This window comes from Schistocerca gregaria, chromosome 4, assembly GCF_023897955.1.
Source record: "Schistocerca gregaria isolate iqSchGreg1 chromosome 4, iqSchGreg1.2, whole genome shotgun sequence".
NCBI classification, from domain to species: domain Eukaryota; kingdom Metazoa; phylum Arthropoda; class Insecta; order Orthoptera; family Acrididae; genus Schistocerca; species Schistocerca gregaria.
The window spans coordinates 235988220-236012981 of NC_064923.1; positions in this window are offsets into that span (position 1 = coordinate 235988220).

Below are 24762 nucleotides of genomic sequence, written 5' to 3' on the forward strand. Positions count from 1 at the left end.
TTAGAAAATTTAAAAAGGGAAATGGATAGGTTAAAGCTAGATATAGTGGGAATTATTGAAGTTCGGTAGCAGGAGGAACAAGACTTTTGGTCAGGTGAATACAGGGTTATAAACACAATATCAAATAGGGGTAATGCAGGAGTAGGTTTAGTAATGAATAGGAAAATGGGAATGCGGGTAAGCTACTACAAACAGCATAGTGAACGCATAATTGTGGCCAAGATAGATACCAAGCCCACGCCTACCACAGTAGTACAAGATTATATCCCAACTAGCTCGGCAGATAATGAAGAAAATGAAGACATGTATGATGAAATAAAACAAATTATTCAGGTAGTCAAGGAAGACGAAAATTTAGTAGTCATTGGTGACTGGAATTCGTCAGTAGGAAAAGGGAGAGAAGGACACGTAGTAGGTGAATATGGATTGGGGGTAAGAAACGAAAGAGCAAGCCGCCTCTTCACGCAGTATCGTATCTCCCATTTCATCTTCATCTACATCCTCTTTAATTTCCAAAATATGGTCCTCAAGTACATCGCCCTTGTATAGACGCTCTATATACTCCTTCCACCTTCCTGCTTTCCCTTCTTTTCTTAGAACTGGGATTCCATCTGAGCTCTTGATGTTCATACAAGTGGTCCTCTTTTCTCCAAAGGTCTCTTTAATTTTCCTGTAGGCAGTATCTATCTTACCCCTAGTGAGATAATCCTGTACATCTTTACATTTGTCCTCTAGCCATTCCTGCTTAGCCATTTTGCACTTCCTGTCGATCTCACTTTTAAGACGTCTGTATCCCTTTTTGCCTGCTTCATTTACTGCATTTTTATATTTTCTCGTTTCATCCATTAAATTCAATATTTCTTCTGTTACCCAAGGATTTCTACTAGCCCTCGTCTTTTTACCTACTTGATCCTCTGCTGCCTTCACTACTTCATCCCTAAAAGCTACACATTCTTCTTCTACTGTATTTCTTTCCCCCATTCCTGTCAATTGCTCCCTTAAGCTCTCCCTGAAACTCTGTACAACCGCTGGTTCTTTCAGTTTATCCAGGTCCCATCTCCTTAAATTTCCACCTTTTTGCAGTTTTTTCAGTTTTAGTCAACTGTTCATAACCAATAGATTGTGGTCAGAGTCCACATCTGCCCCTGGAAATGTCTTACAATTTAAAACCTGGTTCCTAAATCTCTGTCTTACCATTATATAATCTATCTGAAACCTGTCAGTATCTCCAGGCTTCTTCCATGTATACAGCCTTCTTTTATGATTCTTGAACCAAGTGTTAGCTATGATTAAGTTGTGCTCCGTGCAAAATTCCACCAACTGTTCATAACCAATAGATAGTGGTCAGAGTCCACATCTGCCCCTGGAAATGTCTTACAATTTAAAACCTGGTTTCTAAATCTCTGTCTTACCATTATATAATCTATCTGAAACCTGTCAGTATCTCCAGGCTTCTTCCATGTATACAGCCTTCTTTTATGATTCTTGAACCAAGTGTTAGCTATGATTAAGTTGTGCTCTGTGCAAAATTCTACCAGGCGGCTTGCTCTTTCGTTTCTTATCCCCAATCCATATTCACCTACCATGTTTCCTTCTCTCCCTTTTCCTACTACCGAATTCCAGTCACCCATGACTATTAAATTTTCGTCTCCCTTCACTATCTGAATAATTTCTTTGATTTGATCATACATTTCATCAATTTCTTCGTCATCTGCAGAGCTAGTTGGCATATAAACTTGTACTACTGTAGTAGGTGGGGGCTTCGTATCTATCTTGGCCAAAATAATGTGTTCACTAAGCTGTTTTTTAGTCGCTTACCAGAATTCCTATTTTATTAAACCTACTCCTGCATTACGCCTATTTGATTTTGTGTTTATAACCCTGTAGTCACCTGACCAGAAGTCTTCTTCCTCCTGCCACCGAACTTCACTAATTCCCACTATATCTAACTTTAGCCTATCCATTTCCCTTTTTAAATTTTCTAACCTACCGGCCCGATTAAGGGATCTGACATTCCACGCTCCGATCCGTAGAATGCCAGTTTTCTTTCTCCTGATAACGACATCCTCTTGAGTAGTCCCCGCCCGGAGATCCGAATGGGGGACTATTTTACCTCCGGAATATTTTACCCAAGAGGACGCCATCATCATTTAAGCATACAGTAAAACTGCATGCCCTCGGGAAAAATTACGGCTGTAGTTTTCCCTTGCTTTCAGCCGTTCGCAGTACCAGCACAGCAAGGCCGTTTTGGTTATTGTTACAAGGCCAGATCAGTCAATCATCCAGACTGTTGCTCCTGCAACTACTGAAAAGGCTGCTGCCCCTCATCAGGAGCCACACGTTTGTCTGGCCTGTCAACAGATACCCCTCCGTTGTGGTTGAACCTACGGTACGGCTATCTGTATCGCTGAGGCACGCAAGCCTCCCCACCAACGGCAAGGTCCATGGTTCACGGGGGGAAGCACTTCCAAGTAGGAAATAAAATCAGCCCTCACATTCAGTGTGATCTCTTTACTCCACCATAACTTACTGACCTCTTCTCCAGTTACATTATTAATCACACATAAATGATAAAAGGTCAGCCGAATGGGTCTCTGATTTTTCATCGTGTTAACAAACTTTACATCTACATCACAGTCCGCAAGACACCTAATGGTGTGTGGCGGAGGATACTTTTTGTACCACTAAGTGAGCCCCGCAACCCTGTTGCACTCGCGAATAGCGAGAGGGAAGCTTGGTCGTCAGTAAGCTTCTATATTAGCTTCAATTTCTCGGATTTTCTCCTCTTGGTCATTACGGGAGACGTATGAAGCGTAACTAGTATGTTTTACGACTCTTTCCTGAAAGTGCTCTCTCGAAATTTTGATAGTAAATCTCTCCGTGATGCACAACGCCTCTCTTGTATCGTCTGCCAATTGGAATTTGTAGAACATCTCCGTAACACTTTTGTGCCGACTAAAGGATCCCGTGACGAAACGTGCCACTCTTCGTTGGGCCTTTTCTATCAATCCATCTGGTAGGGATCCCAGATAGATGAATGGCTCGAACAAGCGGCTTATAAGCCACTTTCATCGTGGATGACTTAAATTTCCTTAATATACTTCGCATGAATCAGAGTATGACATCTGCTTTTCCAACTATTTGTTTTATATGGTTATTCCAATTAAGATCGCTCCGGATAGTTATTTCTAGATATTTTACTGCCGATACTGTTTCCATCAGTTTGTCATCAGTAGTGTAGCTATAAAGTAGTTGATTTCTTATCCTATGTATGCGCAATATATTAAATTTAGAGCCAACTGCCAGAGTCTGCACAATTCATCAGTTCTCTGGCGGACATTCTACAAATCGTTACTATCTTCTGGTCTTGTTACTTTGCTATAGACAACACATCATCGGCGAACAGGCTTAGAGAACATCCGACGCTTTCTATTAGATCGTTCATATATAGTGCAGACGGCATCGGCGCTATCACTCTTCCTTGGGGTGCACCAGAAATTACCTTTACATATGTCGATTCTGTTCCGTTAAGAGTAAGGCGATGAGTTCTGTCTGCAAGGAAGTCTTGACCCTAGACGCAAATATGCTCTGATACTCGATAAGTTCGTATTTTTTTCACTAAACGGTAGTGCTGGACGGTATCAAATGTTTTCCAGAAGTCAAGGAACGTGGCATCAAGCTAAGCGCCATTGTCTACGGCCCTGTCGATATCATGGAGGATCAGAGCGGCCTGAGTTTCACGGGACATCCGTTTGCAGGGTCCATGTCGAATATTATAGATGTGATTTTCCTTCTCCGAGAACATCAGAAACCTTCAGCCTAAAATACATTCGCCGGCCGCAGTGGTCAAGCGGTTCTAGGCGCTTCAGTCCGGAACCGCGCGACCGCTACGGTCGCAGGTTCGAATCCTGCCTCGGGCATGGATGTGTGTGATGTCCTTAGGTTAGTTAGGTTTAAGTAGTTCTAAGTTGTAGGCGACTGATGACCTCAGATGTTAAGTCCCATAGTGCTCAGAGCCATTTGAACCATTTTAAAACACATTCGATAGTTCTACAGCACATACACGTCAACGATATTGGTCTATAATTAGGTTCATCTTTCCTATGGCCCTTCCTAAAAACGGAAATGACCTGCTCTTTCTTCCAGTCTCTAGGTACTCTTCGTTGCTCAAGCGATCTGCGATAAATTACTACTAGGAGTGGGGAAAGTTCTTTCGAAGAATCTTTGTAGAATCTTATAGGTACCTCATCTGGTCCTGATGTCTTTCCGCTACTAAGACATTGTAGTTGTTTGTCTATTCCGCTATGGGTTATCTTAATATCAGCCATTCTGACGTTCGTACGACGATTGAAAGGAGGGAGCGTGTTACGATCTTCCGCGGCGAAACAACTTAGAAAGACCAAATTCAGTACTTCGGCCTTCTGTCTGTTATCTTCCGTTTCAGTGCCAGTATGGTCACTGAGTGAATGAACTGATGATTTTTGTCCCGCTTACTGGTTTATATAATACCACGTGTATGGATCTTAGGTATCAGATAGAACATACCAACAATAGGACAAACAAACAGCTGCTGAATATCATGCAGTGTCCTGGCTTGCAACAATACCAGTAACATACAAAAGCACAAACCAGATGTGAACAGCCCGAGGTTCTACCGAGACCTTCTCATCTGAAACAGATAGAAATAGGCCATTACCAACCAACGTGCTACACAGGCTATATTACACATCTAGATACAGTATATCGCTTCCCAATACATATTGAAAATTATTTTCAATACACTCATTGCATTATAATTTTCTTTCATTTTTGTTTGTCATTTACTTTGTATAACTTGTATTCTCATCAACTAAGCAGAAAAAAAATATATAGAACCATTTTATAAATTTTTAAGCACTCAATTCGCTGTAACATTAGAGAAATTTTTATATATTACATTCTTTCAATTATTTAAAAAAGCATTAACAACTATATAACAATAACATAGTAATAATGAGAAGCGTTTTCAGTTGGATTTAGAAGCATCCGACCCACCTTACATTTCAAGGCGCTGGGTTACTCTGTACTCTTATGAAATAAATAAATAAATACGAGCAAAGTTTCTTAGGGTATTTATTCAGATAAGTTGACGAAGTTTTAGTTTCAAAGCCATTTAACGCTTCTCTCATTGCTCTCCTTAATCTCATTTTCGCTTCGTTCATCTTTGTTTGCCAGTTAGGTTTCTACTTCTTTTGAATCTGGCATGAAATTCCCTTTGTTTACGTAGCAGCTCTCTGACATGACTATTATACCATGGCGGATCTTTCCCATCCATTTGCACGATTCCTTTGAATTTTGTCTATTTATTTTCCACACCTTCATCCTCATAATCGGATATTTGATGCTGGCTGCTCAGATTCTCTGAAATTTCTATCTTGTCACTCTAGCAAAGAAAAAATATCTTCCTACCTTTCTTAACTTTCTTTGTCAAACCCCTTATCATAGGTGCTATCACAGCCTTACTATCACTCATACCTTTCTCTGCGTTAACTGATACGATAAGTTCAAGTATGTTTGTTTCCAGAAAGTCTATTTCGTTACCCTCAGGAATTGTTTCTCTGTCTGTTGAAAGTAATTTTAGGGCAAGACATCCAGAACAATGTCACATGAATGCCTGTCTCTGGTAATAGTTTTGATAGTACAACATCTGGCAAGTTCAAGTCACCCCCTATTAAAACAGTGTGATAAGGTTCAAATGGCTCTGAGCACTATGGGACTTAACATCTATGGTCATCAGTCCCCTAGAACTTAGAACTACTCAAACCTAACGACATCACAAAAAAATGGTTCAAATGGCTCTGAGCACTATGGGACTTAACATCTGTGGTCGTCAGTCCCCTAGAACTTAGAACTACGTAAACCTAACTAACCTAAGGACTTCACACACATCCATGCCCGAGGCAGGATTCGAACCTGCGACCGTAGCAGTCGCGCGTATCCGGACTGCCCGCCTATAACCGCTTTTTTTTTTTTTTTGTCCATTAATAACACTTAGGGAGTCGAGTTACCTAGAAGATTTGATGTGTAAAGGTTTTCTTCTGATTTCGTTACAGAATTTTTTCTGGAAATTCGCAGCTCCATAAAAATAATCCACAAAAAAAGGCTCGCATACGCTGGCCCTTATTATGGTTTTTTTTTTTTTTACTGCGTGCCTTTTTTTTTTATCTGGACAGGAAAGGAAAAACTACAAAAAAATGTCTATTTGCCACCGCCACTTGTATTCTAACAAAAAAATAAAATTAAATGCACCTCTTCAGGCGTTGGCACCTATCTACGCCTATTCCAAAACAACTAACCTATTACTGCAAAGGTGTAGGAAAGGAAGAAAGTAGGGGGGAAGAGACATAGAGAGTAGCGATAAAAAAAATGAAATTTGTTGTGAACAGGAACTTTTTTTGTTTTTAGTTTATTGTATTGCATTTTTGTTTTCTTTATTTTACTTTGTTTTTTTTTTGTATGTATGTTTTTATTTATTCATTTTTTTTTGTATTATGGCAGTCGTTGCACCAGAATTCTAGGAGTCGCTTACGCCGTCTGATTTGCGGAACATCCAAACGTGTCTTCTCGAAATTTTAGTGGGGATTCCGTGTGTAGTACGTTCAGAACATCATATCGGCAAAAAAGCATCAGCATCTCATGGCTTGGACGTTCCAGCTGGAAGGCGGGTCATGAAAGGCGCTCCGTAGAAAATTGGAAAAGAACTGCTTGTATCTGGGGTTGCGAACAAGTGCACAATGTCGATCGTTAAGGTACGTCCAATAACCTAGTTCTGATTTCTCATCGGGCCCAAAAAGGTAGCGGACTGTATGACCGCGTATCCAATTCACGGCATTAGTTTTTGTTGTGGGGTAATGAATCACATCCGGGAATAGAAGCGTCAGGAAAGTAATCTGAGCAGGCGGCTGTCGGGTGAGGAAAGCCAGGATACGCTGCGCGAGCCTCCAGACGTCAGCAGACGGACCACATGAGAACCGATGAGCGTCCGTGTCCTCTACACCACAGTGAACACAGAGTGGTGTGTCAGCAAGGCGGATGCGGTGCAAACGAGACTGGTTGACCTGTTTGCCATTGACGGTGATATACCAGGTGGACTGAACGCTGGTGTCGAGGTAACCAGCATGCACTGCTTTCCACACACGGCGCCATATGATCTGGGGAAACTTGTGTTCAATGGGGTTGGGGGTTTGACACATTTGTAAGGTGTCGTATACAGTCTTTGTCTGGAGTATACGGAGAAGGGGTAAGGAGTGCAGAATGTAACTGATTTCAAAGAAGAAGTACCGAAAGTGATAAAAGGGGGGTGGAATGTCGGATAACATGACCGGGGCTGACATGGAGACTGGTGCGTATTCACGCAAAAGCAGTCCGGTCAGGCTCGTCGGGCAGCGACGCCAGACTTTCAGTTGGGAGCTAACAAAAAGTGCGGTAACTCTGTCTGGCACATGGAATAAGCCCACTCCACCACGCTCCCGCGGGAGGGCAAGGGAGGAATATTGAACTTTAAATAACATCCCGGCACAGACAAAGGATCCCATCGCCATCAACATACGACGTGCGAGGGTAATCGGAACCGGGAACACTTGTGCCACATGGGGGATGCGTGAGGCGTGATAAACATTCACGTATTGCGCGCGCTGTATAATGTCGAGGGATCGAAGCCGGTGGTCCACAAGGCCAGCCCTGATCGTTTGTAGGAGACGTCGACCGTTGGTTGCCGCTGAGCGACGGAGGTCATTCATAAAATCAATGCCCAAACAGCGGACGCTGGTGGCCACACTTAGAGGAGCGACAGATCTTTCTGGTAGACCCTCACCAATGAGCAGAACCTTCGATTTGGAAATGTTAAGAGAACTGCCCGATGCCTCCCCATAAGTCGTCACCCAAGTCAGAGCAGCGCGAACATCGTCTTCATTGCGGAGATAGAGGACTAGATCGTCAGCATAGGCTGTACAACAGAAGCGGTGCCCATGCAATGTCAGGCCCACCAGGCGTTGGCGAAGCCCCTGTAGGAGGGGCTCTAATGCCAAAGCATACAGTATCGTGGAAAGTGGGCATCCCTCTCGGACAGAGCGCTCGATCGCTAGAGGCGCGGTGAGGCGACCATTACAGAGTATTCTTGAAGTTGCGCCGCTCAAGAGCCGCATTACCACGGTGATTGTACGAACCGGAAAACCCATATGTTGGAGGACCGATTTCAGAAAAGTATGGTCGACACGGTCGAAAGCTTGACGGAAGTCAAGCGATGCCAATGCGCCAGGTAAATGTCGCGAGCGCGCGAGCGCAATCATGTCCCTATAACGGCAAAGGGCCGTATGGATGTTGTTGTCACCGCCCAACGAAGTCTGATCAAGGGAGGTGACGGATCTTGCTGCCTTCTTGAGGCTTGAGGCCAACAAACGGGTGAAAATTTTCATGTCACTGTTGAGTAGAGTGATGGGCCGGTAATCACAGATCCGTGATCGCCCATGTGGCTTAGGGACCAGGATGATGACCCCATCAAGGAAGGTGGCTGGGATCATCGTTGTGGGTGACATCAATTCACGACAGATGGACGTCCAAGCAGGTAACAAAAGGTAGCTAAAATACTTGTAAAAGTCGAGGGGGAGGCCGTCAGGTCCAGGGGACTTGTTGGCAGCCCCCACCTTGATAGCATCTAGGACTTCATCAGAGGTCACTTGTTCCTGAAGTTCTTGAGCCACATCCTCTGGCATGGTGTTGACAGTCATTGCTGCCACCTCCTCAATTAAGGTCGGGGGATGAGGGACGGCAGCGAACAGTTGACGAAAATGAGAATAGAAAGCGTGACCAATGTCGCATTGCGTAGTGTGTCGTCGTCCTTCCGCATCTGTGAGATCGTGGATGAGGGTTCGACGACGACGTCGGCGTTCCCTGAGAAGGTGGTACATCGATGGCGTTTCATGAGGCATATGGTCACGGGTGCAGGATCTGACAAGAGTCCCTTCTAAGCGCCGTCGCGTGAGGGAAGTGATCTGCGCTTTAGCACGATGCACCATCATCTGACGATCAGGAGAGAAGGCCATCGAAGAGCAGTCACGAAGGACTGCATAATAAAAGTCCATGGTGCTCGCTTGCCAGGCTTTGAAGTCTTTGCCATATCCTATCAGCGCCCTGCGCAGAGCTGGTTTCGCGCATGATACCCACCACGATAAGGTGGATGCGTAGGCGGGGCGACGACGATGACAGAGGGCCCACGCATCCTCAACGATTCGTCGGCAGTCAGGGACAGTCAGGTGGGAAACGTTGAATTTCCACAAGCCGCGGCTGTGCCACACTTGTTGGCGGGCGAGGACGACATCGCAGATGTAGGCGTCATGGTCAGAGAAAGCCAGAGGCCATACTTCGGCATGTCGAGTGTCGGCAGCAAGTGAACGTGTGAGGTATATACGATCGAGACGACTAGATGAATGCGCCGTGTAATATGTGAAACCTGCACGGGTGCCATGCACCTTTGTCCATGTGTCAACAAGCTGGAGTCTGTCGATGATGACGGAGAGGGCCGCACAAGGGGAATGATGCGGTAATTGATCTTCAGGCCTTTGCGTGGAGTTGAAATCGCCACCGAGGACCATATCATCTAGGGGACCCTCAAACAGCGGCGTTACCTCGTCAGCAAAGAAAGTGTGTCGATCACGACGTCGACTGGAGCCGGACGGCGCATATACATTGAGGATACGGACGCCGAACAGCGTGAGAGCCATACCTCTAGCATTAGCAAGGTACACTACATCTTCAACAGGGAGTCCAGAACGGAGGAGGATGGCAACTCCACTACCGTTGTCAGAAGCATGGGAGATGTGTGCCACGTAGCCAGTGGGGGCATGGAAATCGGCGACAAACACTTCTTGGAGGAGAGCAATGTCGACATCAGCAGCATAAATGGTCTCACGGAACATTGCCAGTTTATGGGGGGCCCGAATGGTGGCCAGATTCATCGTCACTATGCGGTAATGTTGGGGGCGTGCTCCCACCATTGGCACAGATGTTCCGGCAGAGATGTCTGGCTGGCGTGTAACATCTGACGTAGTCACCGTTGTCGTAATCACTGGCTGGAAGGTGGGTCAGGCACCTCCATGGGGCACTGCCTGATGGGAGGACCACCATCTCGAACTGCTCCTTCGTCGATATCATCAGCCCAGGAGACTGGAACAGACGGTGAGCGACTGTCACACTCCTCGAGGGCGAGTTGTAGCGACGCTTCTGTAGTGGGGTCCAGGGAGGCACCCTCCTTGGAATCCGTCATATTCGTGTGAGATCGTTCTTCAGATGGGACATCAGGAGCAGCCTCTCCTGTCGTCAGAACGCTCGAAGGGAGATCACTGTCGTGTATCAGCTCCACTGCCTGTGATGCCACATGAAGAAGTGTGTCGTCAGATGGCGTTTGACTCCTCTTCTTCCGTTTTCTGGGCGACCGTTGCTTTCGGAGGTGCTGTTCTGAATCAGAATGTGGATGTTCGATGTCCGAGGTCGCGCCAGTCTGAAGAAAAGCAGAGGTAGGCACCGCATTCGCGTCGATGTCCATCGAGCTCTGGAGAGTTGGTGGTGTCGTAGCCGTCAGAGGAGATGGTGCCGGTGAGGCCATGGCAGCACCGTCATTTCCAGTGGGGAGTGCCGGGTGGAGAAGAGGTGCTTCCTGAAGTGACGCATCGGGGCTGCGTACGGCTGTGGCGTAGCTATCTGGTAAAGAAGCGGCCGTCACTTTGGGAGCTGAGTCATTGGTCGGGACTTGGAGCAAACGTCGGCGGAGACATTCTGACCGAACATGGCCCTCCTGTCCGCAACCGGCACACGTCCGCGGCTGGCCATCATACATAACGATGGCTCGCACGCCACCTATCAGCAGATAGGATGGTACATGTTTGGAGAGTTCGATTTTGATTTGGCGGACACCATTCAACACGTTGTATGTCGTGAATGTCTGCCATTTCTCCGCGATGTGCCCCACAACATTGCCATAGGGTCGGAAAGCTTCGACGACCACATCTTGCGGCACTTCGAAAGGGAGCTCAAAAACCCGGATTGTTCGAAGTCCGAAACCAGCGTGATCGACCGTCACCTCTCCAATATGCCCGTCAGAATTTTTGAACTTGAGTCCGCGTGCGTGTTGTTGAACTACGTTAGCACACGCTTCCTCCGTCGTCATCTTAATATAGACGATGCTGCTAGTGATAGAGAAATGAATACCTATCACTTCCTGAGGGTCCAGACGTAGCTCTTCGCGAATGAATTGCTCAATTTCAAAAGCGCGTGGTCTAGCATGTTCGGCTTGGAATGTTACTTTAACTGTCGCTCGGCGGTAACAGTGCGCCATGAGGTGCAATAGAAATGGACGCTACACAACACGAAATACCGCGACGCGGAAGTAAACAAACTACGGTGCGCTGTCCGGCGCGCGGAGCCGGTCCGCACGCGACCACGGCCGAAAGCCGACTGGGTTCCGCTAGACCACCGCGGCCGGCAAGGACACCCAGTAGTGTGATAAGGAAAAGTACTAACGATATTCTGCAAGTTCTATCTGAAGCGTACTACCACTAGAGATTCCGACTCAGGCGGTCTATAAAAGCATCTGATTACTATTTTTACTGATCACAATCACAGGTGGAAACACAAGCGGCCAAAGACACTGGTAGCTAGGGCATAGCCACCTGTGGTAAACTAACATACGCAAACAGCGACAAACGTCGGTAAGCCCCTGCACATCAGCAACACTGACTTGCAACTACCAGCTGCTACTAGAGCCGATCAACAGGCCACAGCAGAGACACCGACCGAGCTCGCCCACAGGCGCACAAACAAACTGCCAACATTCCCTCACACTGTGTCCCCGGTCTATGACCTATCGGACACAAGATCGATAACAAACCTTACTGTTGCCGGTTGCTGACGCTGAACGAGGACTACGTACCAGCACCCAGCGCCAGCCGCCGAGCAGCACAACGCACAATACCAAGGTATCGACAAGCATGATACCCACTACTAACAAAGCCTATCCTTGCACAACCTATCGCAGACAGCAAGAAAACCGTTACTGCTCTTACCACCCGACCTGACTATCGCAGAGGTTTTTTTCCCTTGGCTCTTGCCCTGGCACTTTTTTTCCTCTGCCCTTAAAACCGCTACCCTTCGTCAGATTTCGACCAATCTATCTCCAGATGAGCGCGTATTAATGGTTAATCCTAACCAGACGTACGCAAACATCGCAGTACCCACATCCAGCGACACCTCACTTTAGTGAATACTAACCCTTATGTAGAGATGGCAGTAGACCTTTTGTGTTGGCCATTATGCCGGTGTGGGCGTGGAGGGGCTCCACCTCCTAAAAAAAAAAAAAAAAAAAAAAAAAAAAAAAATACTGATCTTTGATACCTAACTTCACTCAGATCGATTCACAATCAGAATCCGTGACAACTTCGCTCGATTTTAACGAATTCTTTACTGCAATAAAGACGTTGTCCCTACTGGCGACTGACCTATCCTTTTTATAAATATTCCATTATGAACTTAGGACTTCCTTGTCATTAACGTCTGATTTCAACCAACTTTCTGTGCATAGTATTTTCTGTACGTTATGACCTTCAGTAAGCGATACGAATTGTGGGATCTTTCCTTGGACACCGCTGAAGCGTACTAAAATCATGCTAAAATTTCCGATCTCTGATTTGCGACGAAAAACGTTCTCTGAGGACACTGTGGCTAACTTATCAGCCAAATCGTCTTTGATCCCAAGGGAGCGTTTCTCTAACCTAAAGAAATACCATGTGCACGCCACAAGTATTCCGCTACCCTAGTAGCCGCTTTCTGCGTTTATTACCCGACGGACCTATTAAGGGGAACCCTAAAATTATGAACGCGATAGTGGAGGCCGAGAAATTCATAGCTGATACCGTCGCAGAATCTACTGAGCCGCTGCTCCAAACATGAGCACCTCTATCAACCCTGGGAACGAACCTAGAAATAGACAGCTTTGCCTGCATCCCACGTGCGATGCTAGTTGCCTTCACCAAATCAGCCATCCACCGAAAGGAGCCGAGGATGCTCTCAGAACCCAAGCGACAGGCTTTAATTCATGCAGAGATGTGCCACTATTTGCAGGCGGTTGCACCCAACGTTCTCGATAGCCGCCGACAGGTCCTCTTTCACATCACGGACGAGACCCACCGGCCAAAATATCGAGTGCACGCTGGCATTCTGTTATTACCCTGAGGGGGTCCAATAACAAGCATGCCCACCCTCTGCACTTGTCCGGACTGGGCAGTAAAGTCGGCCGCTGGCCCAAGAGGAGGGACATGTTGTGCTGGCTCGGAGTAATCAACTCTGGGTAGCACCTCGTACCTGTTGCTAAGGCGTAGGGAACCAGCCGCGCGACCTGCTCCCTCTTCCGCCTTCCGTACAGTGACACGACAACTCACCACTGACTGCCACCCACTCTCGACTGAGCACGGACCGGCCGGATGTTGCGAATCAGAAAAAACAAATAAATTATTGCAATAATCTTACCTTCCCGGAAAAATAAATACAGCAATAAAATACGATGGTTGACGACAGGTGGGAGTTACGGTCTGACGTGAGTCGTGCACGGGTAGCCAAATTGTAAGGCGATCGCTCGCTATAAGCGGAAAATCAGGGTTCAAGTCTCTGTCCGACACAAATTCTCTCTGTCGTCATTCCATTCTACAGGTGATGGTAGTCCTTAATCGTAACTGCGAATTCATTTGCTATATATCAATAGAACGTTCTCAATTTTCCTGGCACATCAAGTGATTAAAATTACATCAGCTTTCGGGCAAGTAGCCTTGGCCACTGTCAAGTCTCACGGCGTCACATACACAATGAACTCCTTGGTCACTGTGTCCACACAAAACGTAAATACACGGTTCTGGCCGTCAGCCATCGTCAGCCGGAACAGAAGCAACTGTGTTAGGCAGCCCGGAGTGGCCGAGCGGTTCTAGGCGCTGCAGTCTGGAACCACACGACCGCTACGGTGGCAGGTTCGAATACTGCCTCGGACATGGATGTGTGTGATGTCCTTAGTTTAGTTAGGTTTAAGTAGTTCTAAGTTCTAGGGGACTGATGGCCTCAGAAGTTAAGTAGTCTCATATTGCTCAGAGCCATTTGAACCAAACAACTGTGTTACAAACATCGTTGCATGGTGCAACAAAGGTGATCAGAAGCTAACAGCCTTCCCCGTGAACTGAACCACCTACGGAAGGACTTCAGGAACAGCGGCAATAAAATTCAACTAGACATTGAAGTTACGTCAGGCAAGAATCCAAATAAGACCACCGACGAGGAGGAGGGAAAGAAACTTGCTGTTTTGCTTTTCTGGGGTTCCATGTCGGGGAAGATAAGCCGTCTACTGTAAGGACATCATATCTATCTTCAGGCCTCCGACAAAAAATCCTCCAGTTAAAGAGACCAATTAAAGACACAACAAGGCTGAGAACACTTCGGGCCTACAAGAGACATCGCGTGTGTGACAGTCCTAAGCTGGACAAACAGTACGTGCGTGGAATAACACAGGAGGGACCATAAGAGATTTTATCACATGCTCTACCCATAGAAATCTTGTTTAGTTGAGCATGGTTCAAAAGTCGGTCACCGGATAAAAGTGACGAAACCTATGTCGTGACTTGTAATGGCTTCTGGGCAATGTACGAGTAATTAAATAAGCCATTGAAATAAAAATCATGGATAACAACCTAACGGGCTTTCAGCTCAGTACAGGTTGGGATCCAGCAACTGCGTGGTAGAGGCGAGCTCATCGACAGCGATTCTATATATGCCCATATATGGCGGTGTCGCCAGCACCAGTGACGTCACCGCTAGCAGCTATTGTATATAAGGGGCGCACCAGGAACCCACTGGGGCCGGCCGCTATGACCGAGCGGTTCTAGGCGCTTCAGTCCGGAACCTCGCTGCTGCTACGGTTGCAGGTTTGAATACTGCCTCGGGCATGGATGTGTTTGAGGTCCTTAGGTTAGTTAGGTTTAAGTAATTCTAACGTTAGTCTAGGAGACTGATGACCTCAGATGTTAAGGCCCATAGTGCTTAAAGCCATTTGAACCCATTGACAGTCATATCACTTGACAATGGCCAAGGAGCGCTTGGTCAATAGCTCGCGTAACTTTAATCACTTGGCGCGGCTGGAAGGCCGAGAACTTTTTTATTCGGTGTTACCGCTGCGATGCGAGACTCTGCATTCTTTGTAAGGTGCCAGGACATGGGCACTTGCACGTTAGCTTACCAAAATTAGTATTAATAATAAAGGGACTCGAAAGGGCATCATATCATGACCCTATTTAATTATGATAAATATGAGGCACTCTCGAGCAGTATTCCCTGCAAGTCTGCATGATTAAGTCACTAACTTTTAAAGCGTTGGTGAAAAGTGTCGCAAGTTGAGAATTGTGGAATTGTCTGCAGCTGGCCATAGCTTGCCGGGCTGCCGTGGGGGGCAGGAAGCGGTCACCGGAAACTCGGGACAACACGGCGCTATTGGGGATAGCCTGGCATCCGCAGCCACCTGTGCTGGGCAAGACGTGGCGAAGACGGAAATTTCGTTTGCCTAGGAGCGTTATAACCTACTCGATAATTGGGTAGAAATGCCGTTGGAGGGATTTCAGCGATGATAGAGCGTTCGACATTGGCCGAAACAGAGTATTCTTCCGCCGCGTTTTCGTAAGCGTAGGAGACGGGAGAATTGTGGAGAGAGAGGACTTCGCCTTCAGCCATCGAGCGGTACGGACTTTTGAGACGGCGTCTTGGCCATCGTATTCAAAGTGAGATATACGGTCTGTACCGCAGCACTGCACCAACGCATGTTCCGAGCAGAGTTCTGCGGTTAGAGCTCTTTGTGTCCTCAGAAGCGAGATTTTCACCAACGCTTAACCACTTCCATCAACTTACCTAATATTCTTTATCAGGTAGTTATCCTTGGGAGGTGCCGAGTATTTACCAACGCAGCTGCCGGTAATAGGGGCGTGTAATTACAAATTGTTAATGTGCCATTCTCAGGAGTGTATGGGTGGACAAAGAAATTCACTTTTTTGTAAATTTTGTCAGTTGTGGGGGATATTAAATTAAAATGTCAATATCACAATCGAATTATCGACTTCATTGTAGCTAGCATTTACTCTGTCCCAGTAAGCTTTACATGTACTTTAGTCACTGCACAGATTGCCCAGGCGGGAAGGAAAGAAGGTTTGCGGTTTTCTGTATCAGCGACGGTCAAACAAGCTTACGTCTTAAATAAATGCATCAGTCCATAACAAATACGTAAGAGTACATAGTTCAAATGAAAGTCTTTTTTGACAATTGTGGTTTGTGTTAGTGACTATGCTGACCTTCTTGTGCTTTTACATCTGTCATCTGGGTACTGGTACTACATTCTTTCGATCTCAGAATAGCGGTTCGGAACCTCTTCGAAGACAATACAAAGCAGATATTTTCCCAGAAATATTAATAAGAAGATCTATCTGACCCTTACCTCCCGTCTCCCGTGTCCCACACGAACTATTTGGAATTTAAGTCTTTCCTTAACTTATATTTAATAGTGACATTTTTCAGAGCAATAAAATGCAGGTAACTGGACTGTCGCACTTCTCTTCATATTTCAAGCCAGTTCGACGTACCATGTCTTAGCTTCTTTCTTCATTCCTGCCTTGCTTTTACCTCCTGAATTAGTCTCCTGTCCTCGCAGATGACGTTCTTCAATTTTAAAATTTCCAACATCTTATCACATTTCACTCGGTCACATGTCTCTTCTAGATCTCTGACGCACAAACCCTTCCCTGACGCGTTTCCTCTACATCTTTCACCTGTTATTTTAATTAATCCAATAGCCTGCCTTGACCTCTCCATTTCGTGAAACCAGGTTGCTCTTTCCCCACACCCTTCTCCGTTACACGAACCAGCTTACGATCCCACGTCCAAAACATAATTTTGTCTGCTTGAGAGATTATACTTATTGTTCTGTATTCAATGGAATTGTGGGCCCGGGTTCCCGGGTTCGATTCCCGGCGGGGTCAGGGATTTTCTCTGCCTCGTGATGACTGGGTGTTGTGTGCTGACCTTAATTTAGTTAAGTTTAAGTAGTTCTAACTTCTAGGGGACTGATGACCATAGATGTTAAGTCCCATAGTGCTCAGAGCCATTTTTCAATGGAATTCGCGGTATACAATTTTTTTTTGCGGATTGGAATACCACTGTGGTGATAGTATCTTCTGGCCATGAACTACTTCCTACATCGTAATGCACAAAGCTGCTTTTTCTGCTATGCCTTTTCATTCATAGACTGAAATAATTTTATAGGAGGACCGTCCAATCCAGCAGATTTACATTTCTTCATTTCCTTTATTTGGTGGTAGGCCAGTACAAACTAACTTACTCCGATCAGAAGGCCTTTCCCGCAGTTATTAACGAGGGAATAATCCCTCGTAGTGGCGGGCTGCCCCCGGCTGCTCAACCGGCGACGCAGTTAACCAGCGTGTCACGTGACCGTTCTGAGTGACGGGCGCCCCCGCCAGGAGGCTCGGCTGTCGATGCGCCACCTGCTTGCTGACGTCAGACAAATGACCGCCGCTGACCGGCCACCCGCCGCCGCCGCTGCTGCCTGATGGCGCCCTCTGCCGCGTCACGTTGATTTGTCAGCCCGACAGCTGTCCATTACTCGTTCCGGCCGCGCTACATACGTCACCGTAATCACTGTCGTAACTTTACGGCCGAACCCGGAATGACTTTTCGGAGAAAATTCTCGGCCTGCGTTCGCTGCTCTCGCCCTAGGCACTGTACGTGCTATCTGTATTCCGTTTAAACTCAATCAGGCCTTCGTCTCAGTATACACGAAGAACTAAACGCTCAATATAAAATATTAATATGTTAGTACGAGATGAGTCATATGTCACAACTTTGTTGTCGTGGTCTTCAGTGTGGTTCGATGCAGCTCCCCCTACTCTATCTAGTGCAAGACACTTCAGCTCCGAATAACTACTGCAACTTACATCCTTCTCAATTTGCTGACTGTATTCATCTCTTGGTCTCCCTCTACAATTTTTACCACTACAGTACTAAACTGCTGATCCCTTTATAGTTACAATGTGTCCCATCAACCGACCCCTTCCTCTACTCAGGTAGCGCCAAAAATTTCCTTTCTACCCGTTTCTATTTAGTACATCCTCATTTTTACGTGATGTACCAAACTAATCTTCAGAGTTGTTCTGTGGCATCTTATTTCATCTATGTTTCACTCCATACATGCCTACACTCCGCAGAAGTACTTTAAGAAAAGACTTCCTAACCTTGAAATCTATATTCGATGGTAACAAATCTCTTACCTTCAGAAATGCTTTTCTTGCCATTGCCATTCCACATTTTATATCCTCTCTGCTTCGGCGATCATTAGTTATTCGGCTACCCAAGCAACAAAACTTATCTACTACTTTAAGTGTCTTGTTTCCTAATCTAATTCCTCCAGCATCACCAGATTTAATTCGACTAGATTCCCGTACCATTTTTTTAGCTTCTGTTGCTGTTCATCTGATGTCCTCCATTCAAGACACTATTAATTCTGTTCAACTGTTCTTCCAAGTCCTTTGCTGGCTCTCACAGAATTACAATGTCATTGACAAACCTAAAATCTTTTATTTTTTCTACTGAACATTCATTCCGACTCAAAATTTTTCTTTTGTTTCCATTATTGTTTGCTAAAAGTACAGTTTGGATAACATTGGCGACATGCTACATTCCTGTCTCACTCTCTTCTCAACCACTGCTGCCCTTTCATACGCATCGACTCTTAAAGCTATAGTCTGGTAATGCACGAGTTGTAAAGAGCCATTCTCTCCCTGTATTTTATCCTGATACCTTCAGAATTCTAAAGAGAGTATTCCCGTCAACAATGTCGAAAGCTTTCTCTGAATCTACCTATGCTATAAATGTAGGTTTACCTTTCCTTGACCTTACTTCTAAGGTAAGTCGTAGGGTCAGTACTGTTTCGCGTGTTCCTACATTTCTCCGGAATCCAAACTGATCTTCTACCAGTTTTTCCATTCTTTTATAAAGAATTCGTGTTAATAGTTTGGAGCCATGACACACCTGTCAGTACCCGGTTTCTTTGAATTTCGAATTATGACTTTCTTCACCAGCAGCGGCATAGTAGCGTATATGAACAGTGATCCAATAATATCAAATGTTTTTTATTCCAGTCTTTGATCACAATATCAAATCTCTTGACGATGACCTGTTTGCCAGTAATGACCATCCTCAGAGCCTGAATATATTTATATGTTTTGACGATGCCATTACGGCCTTATCACTTTAGGGCATCGTGTAGAAAAAATCAGAGATTGGTCATTACTGACTGAAACCGCTCATCGTCAAAAGATTTTGCGATCAAAGACTGGAATAAAAAACATGTTATATTCTTCTTGAAGTCTGAGGGTATTTCGGCTGTCTCATACATCTTCCACATGGATGTGTTTTGATGTGAATGACTCTTCCGAGGCTGTCAGTAGTTCTGACGGAATGTCGTCTACTCCTGGAGTCCTCTCTCCATACAAATGGTGAAGGTGGTAAGGAAATAAGCGATATAGAAGCGCTAGTCGAGACAGATCGTGCGCCGTCTCATCCGCAGCCAATGATGTCTTTTAGATGCGGTCTTGGGGTGCGTGGTGTCAGCATACCGTTCTCCTCGGCCTTTGATGTCATTGCAAACCTTGTAACTGCTACTTCCCATTGAAGTACCTCCTTAATTATTATCACAAGCCTCCCACCACGGTAAAAACCCTTGCATTACCGGGAAATGATCCCGGCCCCTTCGTATGGCAATCATCTACACTAACCAATCAGCTGCAGAACCGGATGTGAAAATGTGACTATTGTACACTTTATCCGTACATATGGTACCAATGATGCTGCGGCTATGTTTCTTCTCCACTTCATGTATAAGGAAAATCGCATGTTGCAGTGTTCCATCTCTTGCATGGCCTTCTTCAGATCTTCTTCCACTGGTTTTATAGTTGCTTTACCAGGAGTCCTCCTGCACCCATACGATATACACATTCCTTCCATTTTCTCGTATGTCCTATTATTTTTTCATTTATGTCACGTGCTCTTAAATCTTTCGTTACATCCTCATTTCTTCTGTGTTCTTTCATTGTACATCCTTACCCTGTTCTTAAGAACTTCCTTTCTTGAACCAGTATTTTGCTTTCTTGGTGCCTTGTCGAAAGTAAGTCTTGATAGTGCCAGGGTTGTGTAAGATATCACTTCGGTTTCTTTCCTGGCTTTATCCTGTTCAATTTTTACAATTCTTCCACATGTGGAAGTAAATTTAATTAATTTTTGTCCCGTGCCATAGTTTTATGCATATGTGACGTCGGGAACTCGATATTTAATTTGTTTAACTTCTTCAAAGATTTTATTATTCTGGCCTACTTTTGATATTACTGGTTGAAAGACATAAAATGCCATTACTTCCGTTTTAACTAGAGGTGAATTATGTTGTATTCTTAGGCTGTCTCTTGCAGTTTACAGACTCCAATCTCAACGTCACTTCCATTTTCTACAATCATTGTTAGGTCATCTGTGTACAGGACTGAATTTAGTCTAGTGTCACATTTTAAAAGTACTAATTTTTATTGAGCATCTTCTATTTACTGATCGCTTCATCAACGAATGCACTGAAGAGTGTCGGTAAATATAGCCTCCTTGTCTTATCCATTTTTTTCTGTTCATAGGTTTATTTTGCGATAAGTACAAGCTTTAACGGTGATGAGCATTAGGTACCTTTTGAGTGTGGACGTGGTGAGTTGATGTTAGTCAAGAATGCCTTTAAGGCGACAAAGACGCCTTCATTAACAGATCGCTGAGTTTGGATGTTCCTTCTGCGGTACTTGACGGGAATGTAGCAACTGTACGTGATTGTCGACAGCGAAGGCCACGATAACGTGCAGTCGGAAGAAGACTGGGCCCCGTATGGCTGCTTGGCACTACCAAGAGGAAAGGCCTTGGTGATCGGCGTATGACTCTGGAGCATCGTACTGCACCTGCATCAGCAATATGAACAACAGTTGACACCACAGTGAACTGTTACACATGGATTACTTCAAGGACAACACCGAAGCAGACGACCTTAGCGTACATTCCACTGTCCTGAAACCACCTCCATTTGCGACATCAGTGGTGTCAAGTGAGAGCTCAGGTGAGGGCAGCATGGAGATATGTTGAGTTTTCTGATGAGAGCTAGTTCGGTCTCTGTGCCAGTGACGGCCGTGTGTTAGTTAAAAGGCCAGTTGACGTCCCGCAGCTCGCTTGTCTGCATGCCAGACGCACTGGACCTACACCTTGAGTGATGACGTGGCAGCAGGAGCACTTTCGTGGTTAACCCACTCTCCCCGACATGAAGTTTATACGCCAGTCTAGCAATTCGACCAGTTGCCTTATCATTCACGACAGCAATGCAGGTACTGATTTCCCACAGGATACGCTCACCCACATATCGCTGTTGTAACCCAACATGCTCTACAGACTGTCGACATGTTCCCTTGGCCTGCTCGATCACCAGTTCCATCACTAGTCGAGGGCGTCATCCGACAAGAACACCAGAGTCATCCACGAACAGCGTTAACCGTTCGTGCATTGATGACCAAGTGCGACAGGCGTGGAACTCCATCCCACAAACTGACATCTGCCACCTTTCCAACACAGTGCATGCACGTTTACTTGTGTGCATTCAACAATCTGCCGGTTACCCTAGTTTTGTTAATGTACCAGCATCTCATATTTGCAATGGCTTATCTCGTTCTTACATTAACCAGTGATGCTAATCACTTAAATATTTTACCTACACAAATGTATTCCAGAAATTCTGGATTGATTTTTTTTGTGTTATGATTTTTTTCCATCACTTATTTCAGTGCCTTATATAGACTCCTAATGGCCTTTATGATATGGATAAACTCATACACTTATTATATCCCATAGCATTTCCCTGCTCACATCATCAAGTGCCTTTTAAGAATGTACACTCCTGGAAATGGAAAAAAAGAACACATTGACACCGGTGTGTCAGACCCACCATACTTGCTCCGGACAATGCGAGAGGGCTGTACAAGCAATGATCACACTCACGGCACAGCGGACACCCCAGGAACCACGGTGTTGGCCGTCGAATGGCGCTAGCTGCGCAGCATTTCTGCACCGCCGCCGTCAGTGTCAGCCAGTTTGCCGTGGCATACGGAGCTCCATCGCAGTCTTTAACACTGGTAGCATGCCGCGACAGCGTGGATGTGAACCGTATGTGCAGTTGACGGACTTTGAGCGAGGGCGTATAGTGGGCATGCGGGAGGCCGGGTGGACGTACCGCCGAATTGCTCAACACGTGGGGCTTGAGGTCTCCACAGTACATCGATGTTGTCGCCAGTGGTCAGCGGAAGGTGCACGTGCCCGTCGACCTGGGACCGGACCACAGCGACGCACGGATGCACGCCAAGATCGTAGGGTCCTACGCAGTGCCGTAGAGGACCGTACCGCCACTTCCCAGCAAATTAGGGACACTGTTGCTCCTGGTGTATCGGCGAGGACCATTCGCAACCGCCTCCATGAAGCTGGGCTACGGTCCCGCACACCGTTAGGCCGTCTTCCGCTCACGCCCCGACATCGTGCAGCCCGCCTCCAGTGGTGTCGCGACAGGCGTGAATGGAGGGACGAATGGAGACGTGTCGTCTTCAGCGATGAGAGTCGCTTCTGCCTTGGTGCCATGCGTGTTTGGCGCCATGCAGGTGAGCGCCACAATCAGGACTGCATACGACCGAGGCACACAGCGCCAACACCCGGCATCATGGTGTGGGGAGCGATCTCCTACACTGGCCGTATACCTCTGGTGATCGTCGAGGGGACACTGAATAGTGCACGGTACATCCAAACCGTCATCGAACCCATCGTTCTACCATTCCTAGACCGGCAAGGGAGCTTGCTGTTCCAACAGGACAATGCACGTCCGCATGTATCCCGTGCCACCCAACGTGCTCTAGAAGGTGTAAGTCAACTACCCTGGCCAGCAAGATCTCCGGATCTGTCCCCCATTGAGCATGTTTGGGACTGGATGAAGCGTCGTCTCACGCGGTCTGCACGTCCAGCACGAACGCTGGTCCAACTGAGGCGCCAGGTGGAAATGGCATGGCAAGCCGTTCCACAGGACTACATCCAGCATCTCTACGATCGTCTCCATGGGAGAATAGCAGCCTGCATTGCTGCAGAAGGTGGATATACACTGTACTAGTGCCGATATTGTGCATGCTCTGTTGCCTGTGTCTATGTGCCTGTGGTTCTGTCAGTGTGATCATGTGATGTATCTGACGCCAGGAATGTGTCAATAAAGTTTCCCCTTCCTGGGACAATGAATTCACGGTGTTCTTATTTCAATTTCCAGGAGTGCATAAAAGCAAGATCGATTACCATATCTAATTCTCGTCTCTTTTATATAGCTTGTCGCAGTGCAAAAACTTCGTCAATAGTTTACCGTCCATTTCCAAAACCGGATTTTTATGCAGATATTAGTTCTTCCATGATACCTATTACGCCTAAAGGACAGAAAGAAATAGCTCTGAGCACTATGGGACTTAAGTTCTGAGGTCATCACTTCCCTAGAACGTAGAACTACATAAACCTAACTAACCTAAGGACACCACACACATCCACGCCCGAGGCAGGATTCGAACCTGCGACCGCAGCGGTCGCGAGTGCTACAGACTAGCCCCTAGAACCGCTCGGTCACTCTGGCCGCCGCGGAAGAAGGGAACGATAAAAAGTGATGAATTTGAGTTTCACAACTTTATTCAATAATTTTACTCATTATTTTACACGATTTGTTGAAACGTGGCCTCGGACCCCCTAGAATGAGCCGGCGGACCCCTAAGGGGTCTGCAGACCACAAGTTGGGAAGCCCTGCTGGAGGACATCGAAAATTCACCGAAAATTTCAGCCATTTTTCTCGTCTGTAGGGCAGTGCTTCAAATTCATTTTGTGTGTAATTGTTATGATTTTCCTGTCATTACTTAGACACAAGTGTGTGCTTCGAGAAGTGAAGAAAGTAATGTCTCTAACTCTTGTAGCAAATGTTAACTAAGCCCTCTCACCGTTTCAGAAAAGTGATGAAAATTACAGAAACTAGAGCACTCAGAAATTTTTCTCTCTCTCTGGTAGTGCCTTCAAACAAGCAGGTAAAACGCGAAAAGTTGTAAGTGTGCTGTTTTTAGAGTTACACATATATTTCTATCATCTCCAACTATCATCGTTTTGACGTGTAAAATAAGATATTGCAGCTGATATCGGTTCTGAGATCTGTTTCCCGCAAAATCGTGTGAAGTGTCTCTGAGTGCTTTCACAAGTGTGTAGCGATCTTTTTTCAGAGTCCTTGTTCAATTATGGCGGTGTTGGTATTTCCTGGAATAACACATGTATTTATTTAAATATTCTCACATCATCTGCAAAGCACTCTCTCTGTCTTTGTGCAGTGGTACATTTAGTTTCTGTGATATCTTCAAGTTATGTATGTTACAATATTCCAAGACACCAGATGTAATAACATCTGCAGCTGTTCGTGTGCAGTGACATCGGGTATCTGTGCGCCAGATAGCGGAAGGAGGAAGGCCACAGTTGTTTCAGTCACGACAGGTATTGCGTAGCATACGGCCCTGCAGCAACCAT